This window comes from Ambystoma mexicanum, chromosome 1p (genome assembly GCF_040938575.1).
Source record: "Ambystoma mexicanum isolate Mex_15411 chromosome 1p, UKY_AmexF1_1, whole genome shotgun sequence".
Taxonomy (NCBI): Eukaryota; Metazoa; Chordata; class Amphibia; order Caudata; family Ambystomatidae; genus Ambystoma; species Ambystoma mexicanum.
Window position 1 is genome coordinate 29,851,265 of NC_090921.1, and position 16,954 is coordinate 29,868,218.

At 65.6% G+C, this 16,954-nt stretch overlaps 1 protein-coding gene across 1 annotated transcript in view; it reads left to right on the top strand.

Moving 5' to 3' along the window:
* The first annotated feature begins 1,202 nt into the window (after positions 1 to 1,202).
* Positions 1,203 to 16,954, top strand: part of LOC138565119 (zinc finger protein 184-like) — a 252,517-nt gene continuing 236,765 nt past the window's right edge. The window contains exon 1 of the mRNA XM_069642956.1: positions 1,203 to 1,295. The gene's annotated coding sequence lies outside the window, so the exon portion shown is untranslated. The remainder of the gene's footprint in view (positions 1,296 to 16,954) is intronic.

The following is a 16,954-nucleotide window of genomic DNA, read 5'->3' on the forward strand; positions in this document are numbered from 1 at the left end:
AGATAACAATGGCCAACTCCCACTACAACTCAACAGTCGTATCTTTAGAGACTCCACTTCCCCCCCAAAGTGCCAACACAATGTCCAGTTGCCCTCTGCCCCACCTAGCACACCTGGAATAAAAGGTGCCTTAATAAACGCCCGCTCTATGGTAGCCCATGCCACTGAAAAAGCGGACATAATCCATAATGAAAACATAGATCTCTCGGCCATTACTGAATCCTGGCTGCACCCCGCAGCCATAAAAGGGCCCTGCTAAAAATCAAAGAAAGATGTGATTCGACGTTGAGGGTCCTTTCTTTAGACAGGGAAACTCTGGTTACTAACCCAGAAAAGGTAAAAAAGGCCCTTTACGAGAAAGATTATTGGATTACTGCAACGGATAGTTTCCATGCGTACCAATGAGCCGTCTGTGGTGGGAACATAAAAGGCGCAGTGTTGTTTCCCGCCTTCTTTTACAATTCCCCAATCGTTGGTATCGGTTGGTTTTGATGAAGCTACACTGGCATATTTTACAGACCCGGAAGGTTTTCTTATGAAAAAAATGTATTACAATTAAAATTCTGTCTGTAGATTCTGTTTGGTTTGGGGACAGGCAGAAACATTGAAGCACCTTGCATTGGTCTGTCCTCATGGCTAAGTTTCCAACATGCGGGGCCAGGTGGAGCTTCTGTACTTGAATGAGGGGTTACGAAGAGTTTAACTGTTTATGTGATATTGTATTTTATCTTCTATTTGTTGTAAAGGTTTCCTATAAACTGTATACAAAGAACAGTCCTCTCTAAAGCTGAATCTCACTGAACTCAACACAAAGGCCAGATGAGGGGAGTGGTTTAGGAAGTGGCAGGCAGTGAAGGCTGTAGACGTGTATTACACTGTGTGTTACACTGTGTGTTACTCTCCACTCTCCTAAGGAGAAGCAGGCTTGGGTTCCTGGAATCATTGCCAGGGGGTGCTTGGAAAGGCCCCCCTGTATATATAGACCAGTGGCCTTGGAAAGAGGCTCGCATGTCGTGTGCACTGGCCGGTGATTGCACAGGGCAGCACAGACATTCTTGTTAAAGTTTGTGTTCTGTCCTGACTCCAGTCCCTGTGTGAAGTTCAGTGTCTGCGCCCGGAAGGGAGCGCGCTTCCGGTCTCTGCTGCCCCGCCCCCCTGCGCGTGCTCTCGCCCTGTGCTGCCGCTGCCCGGAAGCAGCCACTAGCCCCGCCCACGCATCCGGCCACTTCCCGTGATGGCAGCAGTAGGGTCCAGTCGTGTGGAGTGACTGCGTCACGCGGTGACGTCACAGTGAGGTAAGTGTGCCGCCCCTTGAATCCCCTCCAAAACACATACCCACCTCCACTGCACACTCCCCTGCCCCCCACCACAGCACAAGCCCACCTCCTCCCCACTGAACACACCCCTGCCTCATCCCTGACCCCACACTCCTCCTCTCTGCCCCCCACCACAGCACAAGCCCACCTCCCCACTGCACACACCCCTGCCTCCTCCCTGCCCCCACCACAAGCCCAGCTCCCCACTGCACACGCCCCTGCCTCCTCCCTGCCCCCACCACAAGCCCAGCTCCCCTATGCACACGCCCCTGCCTCATCCCTGACCCCACACTCCTCCTCTCTGCCCCCCACCACAGCACAAGCCCACCTCCCCTCTGCACACGCCCCTGCCTCATCCCTGACCCCACACTCCTCCTCCCTGCCCCCCACCACAGCACAAGCCCACCTCCTCACTGCACACGCCCCTGCCCCCCACCACAGCACAAGCCTACCTCCCCACTGCACACGCCCCTGCCTCATCCCTGACCCCACACTCCTCCTCTCTGCCCCCCACCACAGCACAAGCCCACCTCCCCACTGCACACACCCCTGCCTCATCCCTGACCCCACACTCCTCCTCTCTGCCCCCCACCACAGCACAAGCCCACCTCCCCACTGCACACACCCCTGCCTCCTCCCTGCCCCCACCACAAGCCCAGCTCCCCACTGCACACGCCCCTGCCTCCTCCCTGCCCCCACCACAAGCCCAGCTCCCCTATGCACACGCCCCTGCCTCATCCCTGACCCCACACTCCTCCTCTCTGCCCCCCACCACAGCACAAGCCCACCTCCCCTCTGCACACGCCCCTGCCTCATCCCTGACCCCACACTCCTCCTCCCTGCCCCCCACCCAGCACAAGCCCACGTCCCCACTGCACACACCCCTGCCTCAACCCTGACCCCACACTTCTCCTCCCTGCCCCCCACCACAGCACAATCCCACCTCCCCACTGCACACGCCCCTGCCTCCTCCCTGCCCCCACCACAAGCCCAGCTCCCCTATGCACACGCCCCTGCCTCCTCCCTGCCCCCACCACAAGCCCAGCTCCCCACTGCACACGCCCCTGCCTCCTCCCTGCCCCCACCACAAGCCCACCTCCCCACTGCACACGCCCCTGCCTCATCCCTGACCCCACACTCCTCCATGCCCCCCACCACAGCACAAGCCCACCTCCCCACTGCACACGCCCTGCCTCATCCCTGACCCCACACTCCTCCTCTCTGAGCCCCCACCACAGCACAAGGCCACCTCCCCACTGCACATGCCCTGCCTCATCCCTGACCCCACACTCCTCATCCCTGACCCCCCACCACAGCACAAGGCCACCTCCCCACTGCACACACCCCTGCCTTATCCCTGACCCCACACTCCTCCTCTCTGCCCCCCACCACAGCACAAGCCCACCTCCCCACTGCACACGCCCTGCCTCATCCCTGACCCCACACTCCTCCTCCCTGCCCCCCACCACAGCACAAGCCCACCTCCCCACTGCACACACCCCTGCCTCATTCCTGACGTCCACACTCCTCCCTGCCCCCCACCACAGCACAAGCCCACCTCCCCACTGCACACACCTCTGCCTCTTCCCTGACACCACCCTCCCTGTCCCCCACCACAGCACACGCCCACCTCCCCACTGCACACGCCCTGCATCATCCCTGACCCCACACTCCTCCTCCCTGCCCCCCACCACAGCACAAGCCCACCCCCCACTGCACACACCCCTGCCTCATCCCTGACCCCACACTCCTCCTCCCTGCCCCCCACCACAGCAGAAGCCCACCTCCCCACTGCACACACCCCTGCCTCATCCTTGACCCCACACTCCTCCCTGCCCCCCACCCCAGCACAAGCCCACCTCCCCACTGCACACGCCCCTGCCTCATCCCTGACCCCACACTCCTCCCTGCCCCCACCACAGCACAAGCCCACCTCCCCACTGCACACGCCTAGCCTCATCCCTGACCCCACACTCCTCCTCTCTGACCCCCCACCACAGCACAAGCCCACCTCCCCACTGCACACGCTCTGCCTCATCCCTGACCCCACACTCCTCATCCCTGACCCCCCACCACAGCACAAGCCCACCTCCCCACTGCACACACCCCTGCCTCATCCCTGACCCCACACTCCTCCTCCCTGCCCCCACCACAGCACAAGCCCACCTCCCCACTGCACACGCCCTGCCTCATCCCTGACCCCACATTCCTCCTCCCTGCCCCCCACTACAGCACAAGACCACCTCCCCACTGCACACGCCCCTGCCTCATCCATGATGTCCACACACCTCCTCCCTGCCCCCCACCACAGCACAAGCCCACCTCCCCACTGCACACGCCCCTGCCTCATCCCTGACGTCCACACTCTTCCTCCCTGCCCCCCACCACAGCACAAGCCCACCTCCCCACTGCACACACCCCTGCCTCATCCCTGACGTCCACACTCCTCCTCCCTGCCCCACACCACAGCACAAGCCCACCTCCCCAATGCACACGCCCCTGCCTCTTCCCTGACACCACCCTCCCTGTCCCCCACCACAGCACAAGCCCACCTCTCCACTGCACACGCCCTGCCTCATCCCTGACCCCACACTCCTCCTCCCTGCCCCCCACCACAGCACAAGCCCACCTCCCCACTGCACACATCCCTGCCTCATCCCTGACCCCACACTCCTCCTCCCTGCCCCCCACCACAGCACAAGCCCACCTCCCCACTGCACACACCCCTGCCTCATCCCTGACCCCACACTCCTCCCTGCCCCCCACCCTAGCACAAGCCCACCTCCCCACTGCACGCGCCCCTGCCTCATCCCTGACCCCACACTCCTCCCTGCCCCCCACCCCAGCACAAGCCCACCTCCCCACTGCACACACCCCTGCCTCATCTCTGACCCCAAACTCCTCCCTGCCCCCCACCACAGCACAAGCCCACCTCCCCACTGCACACGCCCTGCCTCATCCCTGACCCCACACTCCTCATCCCTGACCCCCACCACAGCACAAGCCCACCTCCCCACTGCACAGATCCCTGCCTCATCCCTGACCCCACACTCCTCCTCCCTGCCCCCCACCACAGCACAAGCCCACCTCCCCACTGCACACACCCCTGCCTCATCCCTGACCCCACACTCCTCCTCCCTGCCCCCACCACAGCACAAGCCCACCTCTCCACTGCACACGCCCTGCCTCATCCCTGACCCCACACTCCTCCTCCCTGCCCCCCACCACAGCACAAGCCCACCTCCCCACTGCACACGCCCCTGCCTCATCCCTGACGTCCACACTCCTCCTCCCTGCCCCCCACCACAGCACAAGCCCACCTCCCCACTGCACACACCCCTGCCTCATTCCTGACGTCCACACTCCTCCTCCCTGCCCCCCACCACAGCACAAGCCCACCTCCCCACTGTACACACCCCTGCCTCTTCCCTGACACCACCCTCCCTGCCCCCCACCACAGCACAAGTCCACCTCCCCACTGCACACACCCCTGCCTCATTCCTGACGTCCACACTCCCCCTCCAACCCCCCCACCACAACACAAGCCCACCTCCCCACTGCACACGTCCCTGCCTCATCCCTGACCCCACACTCCTCCCTGCCCCCCACCCCAGCACAAGCCCACCTCCCCACTGCACACGCCCCTGCCTCATCCCTGACAGCCACACTCCTCCTCTCACCCCCCACCACAGCACAAGCCCACCTCCCCACTGCACATGCCCCTGCCTCATCCCTGACGGCCACACTCCTTCTCCCTGCCCCCCACCACAGCACACGCCCACCTCCCGACTGCACACACCCCTGCCTCATCCCTGGCCCCACACTCCTCCCTGCCCCCCACCCCAGCACAAGCCCACCTCCCCACTGCACACGTCCCTGCCTCATCCCTGACCCCACACTCTTCCCTGCTCCCCCACCCCAGCACAAGCCCACCTCCCCACTGCACATGCCCCTGCCTCATCCCTGACCCCACACTCTTCCCTGCCCCCCACCACAGCACAAGCCCACCTCCCCACTGCACACGCCCTGCCTCATCCCTGACCCCACACTCCTCCTCTCTGACCCCCCACCACAGCACAAGCCCACCTCCCCACTGCACACGCCCTGCCTCATCCCTGACCCCACACGCCTCATCCTTGACCCCCCACCACAGCACAAGCCCACCTCCCCACTGCACACACCCCTGCCTCATCCCTGACCCCACACTCCTCCTCCCTGCCCCCACCACAGCACAAGCCCACCTCCCCACTGCACACGCCCTGCCTCATCCCTGACCCCACACTCCGCCTCCCTGCCCCCCACCACAGCACAAGCCCACCTCCCCACTGCACACGCCCCTGCCTCATCCCTAACATCCACACTCCTCCTCCCTGCCCCCCACCACAGCACAAGCCCACCTCCCCACTGCACACACCCCTGCCTCATTCCTGACGTCCACACTCCTCCTCCCTGCCCCCACCACAGCACAAGCCCACCTCCCCACTGCACACACCCCTGCCTCTTCCCTGACACCACGCTCCCTGTCCCCACCACAGCACAAGCCAACCTCCCCACTGCACACGCCCTGCCTCATCCCTGACCCCACACTCCTCCTCCCTGCCCCCCACCACAGCACAAACCCACCGCCCCACTGCACACACCCCTGCCTCATCCCTGCCCCACACTCCTCCTCTGTGCCCCCACCACAGCACAAGCCCACCTCACCAATGCACACGCCCTGCCTCATCCCTGACCCCACACTTCTCCTCTCTGACCCCCCACCACAGGACAAGCCCACCTCCCCACTGCACATACCCCTGCCTCATCCCTGACCCCACACTCCTCCCTGCCCCCCACCCCAGCACAAGCCCACCTCCCCACTGCACACGTCCCTGCCTCATCCCTGACCCCACACTCCTCCCTGCCCCCCCACCCCAGCACAAGCCCACCTCCCCACTGAACATGCCCCTGCCTCATCCCTGACCCCACACTCCTCCCTGCCCCCCACCACAGCACAAGCCCACCTCCCCACTGCACACGCCCTGCCTCATCCCTGAGCCCACACTCCTCCTCTCTGACCCCCCACCACAGCACAAGCCCACCTCTCCACTGCACATGCCCTGCCTCATCCCTGACCCCGCACTCCTCATCCCTGACCCCCCACCACAGCACAAGCCCACCTCCCCACTGCACACGCCCTGCCTCATCCCTGACCCCACACTCCGCCTCCCTGCCCCCCACCACAGCACAAGCCCACCTCCCCACTGCACACGCCCCTGCCTCATCCCTGACGTCCACACTCCTCCTCCCTTCCCCCCACCACAGCACAGGCCCACCTCCCCACTGCACACACCCCTGCCTCATTCCTGACGTCCACACTCCTCCTCCCTGCCCCCCACCACAGCACAAGCCCACCTCCCCACTGCACACACCCCTGCCTCTTCCCTGACACCACCCTCCCTGTCCCCACCACAGCACAAGCCAACCTCCCCACTGCACACGCCCTGCCTCATCCCTGACCCCACACTCCTCCTCCCTGCCCCCACCACAGCACAATCCAAACTCCCCACTGCACACACCCCTGCCTCATCCCTGACCCCACACTCCTCCTCTGTGCCCCCACCACAGCACAAGCCCACCTCCCCAATGCACACGCCCTGCCTCATCCCTGACCCCACACTTCTCCTCTCTGACCCCCCACCACAGCACAAGCCCACCTCCCCACTGCACATACCCCTGCCTCATCCCTGACCCCACACTCCTCCCTGCCCCCCACCCCAGCACAAGCCCACCTCCCCACTGCACACGTCCCTGCCTCATCCCTGAACCCACACTCCTCCCTGCCCCCCACCACAGCACAAGCCCACCTCCCCACTGCACACGCCCTGCCTCATCCCTGACCCCACACTCTTCCTCTCTGACCCCCCACCACAGCACAAGCCCACCTCCCCACTGCACACGCCCTGCCTCATCCCTGACCCCACACTCCTCATCCCTGACCCCCCACCACAGCACAAGCCCACCTCCCCACTGCACACACCCCTGCCTCATCCCTGACCCCACACTCCTCCTCCCTGCCCCCCACCACAGCACAAGCCCACCTCCCCACTGCACACGCCCTGCCTCATCCCTGATCCCACACTCCCCCTCCAACCCCCCACCACAGCACAAGCCCACCTCCCCACTGCACACACCCCTGCCTCTTCCCTGACACCACCCTCCCTGTCCCCACCACAGCACAAGCCAACCTCCCCACTGCACACGCCCTGCCTCATCCCTGACCCCACACTCCTCCTCCCTGCCCCCACCACAGCACAATCCAAACTCCCCACTGCACACACCCCTGCCTCATCCCTGACCCCACACTCCTCCTCTGTGCCCCCACCACAGCACAAGCCCACCTCCCCAATGCACACGCCCTGCCTCATCCCTGACCCCACACTCCTCCTCTCTGACCCCCCACCACAGCACAAGCCCACCTCCCCACTGCACATACCCCTGCCTCATCCCTGACCCCACACTCCTCCCTGCCCCCCACCCCAGCACAAGCCCACCTCCCCACTGCACACGTCCCTGCCTCATCCCTGAACCCACACTCCTCCCTGCCCCCCACCACAGCACAAGCCCACCTCCCCACTGCACACGCCCTGCCTCATCCCTGACCCCACACTCTTCCTCTCTGACCCCCCACCACAGCACAAGCCCACCTCCCCACTGCACACGCCCTGCCTCATCCCTGACCCCACACTCCTCATCACTGACCCCCCACCACAGCACAAGCCCACCTCCCCACTGCACATACCCCTGCCTCATCCCTGACCCCACACTCCTCCCTGCCCCCCACCCCAGCACAAGCCCACCTCCCCACTGCACACGCCCCAGCCTCATCCCTGACCCCACACTCCTCCCTGCCCCCCACCCCAGCACAAGCCCACCTCCCCACTGCACACGCCCCTGCCTCATCCCTGACAGCCACACTCCTCCTCTCACCCCCCACCACAGCACAAGCCCACCTCCCCACTGCACATGCCCCTGCCCCATCCTTGACGGCCACACTCCTCCTCCCTGCCCCCCACCACAGCACAATGCCACCTCCCCACTGCACATGCCTCTGCCTCATCCCTGACGGCCACACTCCTTCTCCCTGCCCCCCACCACAGCACACGCCCACCTCCCCACTGCACACACCCCTGCCTCATCCCTGACCCCACACTCCTCCCTGCCCCCCACCCCAGCACAAGCCCACCTCCCCACTGCACACGTCCCTGCCTCATCCCTGACCCCACACTCTTCCCTGCCCCACCACCCCAGCACAAGCCCACCTCCCCACTGCACATGCCCCTGCCTCATCCCTGACCCCACACTCTTCCCTGCCCCCCACCACAGCACAAGCCCACCTCCCCACTGCACACGCCCTGCCTAATCCTTGACCCCACACTCCTCCTCTCTGACCCCCCACCACAGCACAAGCCCACCTCCCCACTGCACACGCCCTGCCTCATCCCTGACCCCACACTCCTCATCCTTGACCCCCCACCACAGCACAAGCCCACCTCTCCACTGCACACACCCCTGCCTCATCCCTGACCCCACACTCCTCCTCCCTGCCCCCACCACAGCACAAGCCCACCTCCCCACTGCACACGCCCTGCCTCATCCCTGACCCCACACTCCGCCTCCCTGCCCCCCACCACAGCACAAGCCCACCTCCCCACTGCACACGCCCCTGCCTCATCCCTGACATCCACACTCCTCCTCCCTGCCCCCCACCACAGCACAAGCCCACCTCCCCACTGCACACACCCCTGCCTCATTCCTGACGTCCACACTCCTCCTCCCTGCCCCCCACCACAGCACAAGCCCACCTCCCCACTGCACACACCCCTGCCTCTTCCCTGACACCACCCTCCCTGTCCCCACCACAGCACAAGCCAACCTCCCCACTGCACACACCCTGCCTCATCCCTGACCCCACACTCCTCCTCCCTGCCCCCCACCACAGCACAAACCCACCTCCCCACTGCACACACCCCTGCCTCATCCCTGCCCCACACTCCTCCTCTGTGCCCCCACCACAGCACAAGCCCACCTCCCCAATGCACATGCCCTGCCTCATCCCTGACCCCACACTTCTCCTCTCTGACCCCCCACCCCAGCACAAGCCCACCTCCCCACTGCACACGTCCCTGCCTCATCCCTGACCCCACACTCCTCCCTGCCCCCCACCCCAGCACAAGCCCACCTCCCCACTGCACACGTCCCTGCCTCATCCCTGACCCCACACTCCTCCCTGCCCCCCCACCCCAGCACAAGCCCACCTCCCCACTGAACATGCCCCTGCCTCATCCCTGACCCCACACTCCTCCTTGCCCCCACCACAGCACAAGCCCACCTCCCCAATGCACACGCCCTGCCTCATCCCTGACCCCACACTCCTCCTCTCTGACCCCCCACCACAGCACAAGCCCACCTCTCCACTGCACATGCCCTGCCTCATCCCTGACCCCACACTCCTCATCCCTGACCCCCCACCACAGCACAAGCCCACCTCCCCACTGCACGCACCCCTGCCTCATCCCTGACCCCACACTCCTCCTCCCTGCCCCCACCACAGCACAAGCCCACCTCCCCACTGCACACGCCCTGCCTCATCCCTGACCCCACACTCCGCCTCCCTGCCCCCCACCACAGCACAAGCCCACCTCCCCACTGCACACGCCCCTGCCTCATCCCTGACATCCACACTCCTCCTCCCTGCCCCCCAACACAGCACAAGCCCACCTCCCCACTGCACACACCCCTGCCTCATTCCTGACGTCCACACTCCTCCTCCCTGCCCCCCACCACAGCACAAGCCCACCTCCCCACTGCACACACCCCTGCCTCTTCCCTGACACCACCCTCCCTGTCCCCACCACAGCACAAGCCAACCTCCCCACTGCACACGCCCTGCCTCATCCCTGACCCCACACTCCACCTCCCTGCCCCCACCACAGCACAATCCCACCTCCCCACTGCACACACCCGTGCCTCATCCCTGACCCCACACTCCTCCTCTGTGCCCCCACCACAGCACAAGCCCACCTCCCCAATGCACACGCCCTGCCTCATCCCTGACCCCACACTCCTCCTCTCTGACCCCCCACCACAGCACAAGCCCACCTCCCCACTGCACATACCCCTGCCTCATCCCTGACCTCACACTCCTCCCTGCCCCCCACCCCAGCACAAGCCCACCTCCCCACTGCACACGTCCCTGCCTCATCCCTGAACCCACACTCCTCCCTGCCCCCCCACCCCAGCACAAGCCCACCTCCCCACTGCACATGCCCCTGCCTCATCCCTGACCCCACACTCCTCCCTGCCCCCCACCACAGCACAAGCCCACCTCCCCACTGCACACGCCCTGCCTCATCCCTGACCCCACACTCCTCATCCCTGACCCCCCACCACAGCACAAGCCCACCTCCCCACTGCACACACCCCTGCCTCATCCCTGACCCCACACTCCTCCTCCCTTCCCCCACCACAGCACAAGCCCACCTCCCCACTGCACACGCCCTGCCTCATCCCTGACCCCACACTCCGCCTCCCTGCCCCCCACCACAGCACAAGCCCACCTCCCCACTGCACACGCCCCTGCCTCATCCCTGACGTCCACACTCCTCCTCCCTGCCCCCCACCACAGCACAAGCCCACCTCCCCACTGCACACACCCCTGCCTCATTCCTGACGTCCACACTCCTCCTCCCTGCCCCCCACCACAGCACAAGCCCACCTCCCAAATGCACACACCCCTGCCTATTCCCTGACACCACCCTCCCTGTCCCCACCACAGCACAAGCCAACCTCCCACCTGCACACGCCCTGCCTCATCCCTGACCCCACACTCCTCCTCTGTGCCCCCACCACAGCATAAGTCCACCTCCCCAATGCACACGCCCTGCCTCATCCCTGACCCCACACTCCTCCTCTCTGACCCCCCACCACAGCACAAGCCCATCTCCCCACTGCACACGCCCTGTCTCATCCCTGACCCCACACTCCTCATCCCTGACCCACACCACAGCACAAGCCCACCTCCCCACTGCACACACCCCTGCATCATCCCTAACCCCACACTCCTCCTCCCTGCCCCCCACCACAGCACAAACCCACCTCCCCACTGCACACACCCCTGCCTCATCCCTGACCCCACACTCCTCCTCTGTGCCCCCACCACAGCATAAGTCCACCTCCCCAATGCACACGCCCTGCCTCATCCCTGACCCCACACTCCTCCTCTCTGACCCCCCACCACAGCACAAGCCCATCTCCCCACTGCACACGCCCTGTCTCATCCCTGACCCCACACTCCTCATCCCTGACCCACACCACAGCACAAGCCCACCTCCCCACTGCACACACCCCTGCATCATCCCTAACCCCACACTCCTCCTCCCTGCCCCCCACCACAGCACAAGCCCACCTCCACACTGCACACGCCCTGCCTCATCCCTGACCCCACACTCCTCCCTGCCCCCCACCACAGCACAAGCCCACCTCCCCACTGCACACGCCCCTGCCTCATCCCTGACGTCCACACTCCTCCTCCCTGCCCCCCACCACAGCACAAGCCCACCTCCCCACTGCACACACCCCTGCCTCATTCCTGACGTCCACACTCCTCCTCCCTGCCCCCACCACAGCACAAGCCCACCTCCCCACTGCACACGCCCTGCCTCATCCCTGACCCCACACTCCTCCTCCCTGCCCCCCACCACAGCACAAGCCCACCTCCCCACTGCACACGCCCTGCCTCATCCCTGACGTCCACACTCCTCCTCCCTGCCCCCACCACAGCACAAGCCCACCTCCCCACTGTACACACCCCTGCGTCTTCCCTGACACCACCCTCCCTGTCCCCACCACAGCACAAGCCACCCTCCCCACTGCACACGCCCTGCCTCATCCCTGACCCCACACTCCTCCTCCCTGCCCCCCACCACAGCACAAGCCCACCTCCCCACTGCACACACCCCTGCCTCATCCCTGACCCCACACTCCTCCTCTGTGCCCCCACCACAGCACAAGCAAACCTCCCCACTGCACACGCCCCTGCCTCATCCCTGACGTCCACACTCCTCCTCCCTGCCCCCACCACAGCACAAGCCCACCTCCCCAATGCACACGCCCTGCCTCATCCCTGACCCCACACTCCTCCTCTCTGACCCCCCACCACAGCACAAGCCCACCTCCCCACTGCACATACCCCTGCCTCATCCCTGACCTCACACTCCTCCCTGCCCCCCACCCCAGCACAAGCCCACCTCCCCACTGCACACGTCCCTGCCTCATCCCTGAACCCACACTCCTCCCTGCCCCCCCACCCCAGCACAAGCCCACCTCCCCACTGCACATGCCCCTGCCTCATCCCTGACCCCACACTCCTCCCTGCCCCCCACCACAGCACAAGCCCACCTCCCCACTGCACACGCCCTGCCTCATCCCTGACCCCACACTCCTCCTCTCTGACCCCCCACCACAGCACAAGCCCACCTCCCCACTGCACACGCCCTGCCTCATCCCTGACCCCACACTCCTCATCCCTGACCCCCCACCACAGCACAAGCCCACCTCCCCACTGCACACACCCCTGCCTCATCCCTGACCCCACACTCCTCCTCCCTTCCCCCACCACAGCACAAGCCCACCTCCCCACTGCACACGCCCTGCCTCATCCCTGACCCCACACTCCGCCTCCCTGCCCCCCACCACAGCACAAGCCCACCTCCCCACTGCACACGCCCCTGCCTCATCCCTGACGTCCACACTCCTCCTCCCTGCCCCCCACCACAGCACAAGCCCACCTCCCCACTGCACACACCCCTGCCTCATTCCTGACGTCCACACTCCTCCTCCCTGCCCCCCACCACAGCACAAGCCCACCTCCCCAATGCACACACCCCTGCCTATTCCCTGACACCACCCTCCCTGTCCCCACCACAGCACAAGCCAACCTCCCCACTGCACACGCCCTGCCTGATCCCTGACCCCACACTCCTCCTCCCTGCCCCCCACCACAGCACAAACCCACCTCCCCAATGCACACACCCCTGCCTCATCCCTGACCCCACACTCCTCCTCTGTGCCCCCACCACAGCATAAGTCCACCTCCCCAATGCACACGCCCTGCCTCATCCCTGACCCCACACTCCTCCTCCCTGACCCCCCACCACAGCACAAGCCCATCTCCCCACTGCACACGCCCTGTCTCATCCCTGACCCCACACTCCTCATCCCTGACCCACACCACAGCACAAGCCCACCTCCCCACTGCACACACCCCTGCCTCATCCCTGACCCCACACTCCTCCTCCCTGCCCCCCACCACAGCACAAGCCCACCTCCACACTGCACACGCCCTGCCTCATCCCTGACCCCACACTCCTCCCTGCCCCCCACCACAGCACAAGCCCACCTCCCCACTGCACACGCCCCTGCCTCATCCCTGACGTCCACACTCCTCCTCCCTGCCCCCCACCACAGCACAAGCCCACCTCCCCACTGCACACACCCCTGCCTCATTCCTGACGTCCACACTCCTCCTCCCTGCCCCCACCACAGCACAAGCCCACCTCCCCACTGCACACGCCCTGCCTCATCCCTGACCCCACACTCCTCCTCCCTGCCCCCCACCACAGCACAAGCCCACCTCCCCACTGCACACGCCCTGCCTCATCCCTGACGTCCACACTCCTCCTCCCTGCCCCCCACCACAGCACAAGCCCACCTCCCCACTGTACACACCCCTGCGTCTTCCCTGACACCACCCTCCCTGTCCCCACCACAGCACAAGCCACCCTCCCCACTGCACACGCCCTGCCTCATCCCTGACCCCACACTCCTCCTCCCTGCCCCCACCACAGCACAAGCCCACCTCCCCACTGCACACACCCCTGCCTCATCCCTGACCCCACACTCCTCCTCTGTGCCCCCACCACAGCACAAGCAAACCTCCCCACTGCACACGCCCCTGCCTCATCCCTGACGTCCACACTCCTCCTCCCTGCCCCCACCACAGCACAAGCCCACCTCCCCACTGCACACACCCCTGCCTCATTCCTGACGTCCACACTCCTCCTCCCTGCCCCCCACCACAGCACAAGCCCACCTCCCCACTGCACACGCCCCTGCCTCTTCCCTGACCCCACACTCCTCATCCCTGACCCCCACCACAACACAAGCCCACCTCCCCACTGCACACGCCCTGCCTCATCCCTGACCTCACACTCCTCCTCCCTGCCCCCACCACAGCACAAGCCCACCTCCCCACTGCACACATCCCTGCCCCCACACTCCTCCTCCCTGCCGCCCCACCACAAGCCCACCACCCCACTGCACACACCCCTGCCTCATCCCTGCCCCCACACTCCTCCTCCCCGCCCCCACCACAGCACAAGCCCACCTCCCCACTGCATCCCTGCCCCCACACTCCTCCTCCCACCCCCCACCACAGCACAAGCCTACCTCCCCACTGCACACTCCCCTGCCTCCCACCCCAGCACAGACCCACCTCCCCACTGCACACGCCCCTGCCTCATCCCTGACCCCACACTCCCCCTCCCACCCCCACCACAACACAAGCCCACCTCCCCACTGCACACGCCCCTGCCTCATCCCTGACCCCACACTCCTCCCTGCCCCCCCACCCCAGCACAAGCCCACCTCCCCACTGCACACGCCCCTGCCTCATCCCTGACAGCCACACTCCTCCTCTCACCCCCCACCACAGCACAAGCCCACCTCCCCACTGCACATTCCCCTGCCCCATCCTTGACGGCCACACTCCTCCTCCCTGCCCCCACCACAGCACAAGGCCACCTCCCCACTGCACACGCCCTGCCTCATCCCTGACAGCCACACTCCTCCGCCCACCCCCCCACCACAGCACAAGCCCACCTCCCCACTACACATGCCCCTGCCTCATCCCTGATGGCCACACTCCTCCTCCCTGCCCCCCACCACAGCACAAGCCCACCTCCCCACTGCACACGCCCTGCCTCATCCCTGACCCCACACTCCTCCTCCCTGTCCCCCACCACCGTACAAGCCCACCTCCCCACTGCACACGCCCCTGCCTCATCCCTGACCCCACACTCCCCCTCCAACCGCCCCACCACAACACAAGCCCACCTCCCCACTGCACACGCCCCTGCCTCATCCCTGACCCCACACTCCTCCCTGCCCCCCCACCCCAGCACAAGCCCACCTCCCCACTGCACACGCCCCTGCCTCATCCCTGACAGCCACACTCCTCCTCTCACCCCCCACCACAGCACAAGCCCACCTCCCCACTGCACATGCCCCTGCCCCATCCTTGACGGCCACACTTCTCCTCCCTGCCCCCCACCACAGCATAAGGCCACCTCCCCACTGCACACGCCCTGCCTCATCCCTGACAGCCACACTCCTCCTCCCACCCCCCCACCACAGCACAAGCCTACCTCCCCACTGCACACTCCCCTGCCTCCCACCCCAGCACAAGCCCCGTCCCCACTGCACACGCCTCTGCCTCACCCCTGACCCCACCACAGCACAAGCTCACCTCCCCACTGCACACGCCCCTGCCTCATCCCTGACAGCCACACTCCTCCTCCCTGCCCCCCACCACAGTACAGACCCACCTCCCCACTGCACACGCACCATCCTCATCCCTGACAGCCACACTCCTCCCCCTTCCCCCCACCACAGCACAAGCCCACCTCCCCACTGCACACGCCCCTGCCTCATCCCTGACCCCACACTCCCCCTCCCACCCCCACCACAACACAAGCCCACCTCCCCACTGCACACGCCCCTGCCTCATCCCTGACCCCACACTCCTCCCTGCCCCCCCACCCCAGCACAAGCCCACCTCCCCACTGCACACGCCCCTGCCTCATCCCTGACAGCCACTCTCCTCCTCTCACCCCCCACCACAGCACAAGCCCACCTCCCCACTGCACATGCCCCTGCCCCATCCTTGACGGCCACACTCCTCCTCCCTGCCCCCACCACAGCACAAGGCCACCTCCCCACTGCACACGCCCTGCCTCATCCCTGACAGCCACACTCCTCCGCCCACCCCCCACCACAGCACAAGCCCACCTCCCCACTGCACATGCACCTGCCTCATCCCTGATGGCCACACTCCTCCTCCCTGCCTCCCACCACAGCACAAGCCCACCTCCCCACTGCACACACCCCTGCCTCATCCCTGACCCCACACTCCTCCCTGCCCCCCACCCCAGCACAAGCCCACCTCCCCACTGCACACGTCCCTGCCTCATCCCTGACCCCACACTCCTCCCTGCCCCCCCACCCCATCACAAGCCCACCTCCCCACTGCACACGCCCCTGCCTCATCCCTGACCCCACACTCCTCCCTGCCCCCCACCACAGCACAAGCCCACCTCCCCACTGCACACGCCCTGCCTCATCCCTGACCCCACAATCCTCCTCTCTGACCCCCCACCACAGCACAAGCCCACCTCCCCACTGCACACGCCCTGCCTCATCCCTGACCCCACACTCCTCATCCCTGACCCCCACCACAGCACAAGCCCACCTCCCCACTGCACACACCCCTGCCTCATCCCTGACCCCACACTCCTCCTCTCTGCCCCCACCACAGCACA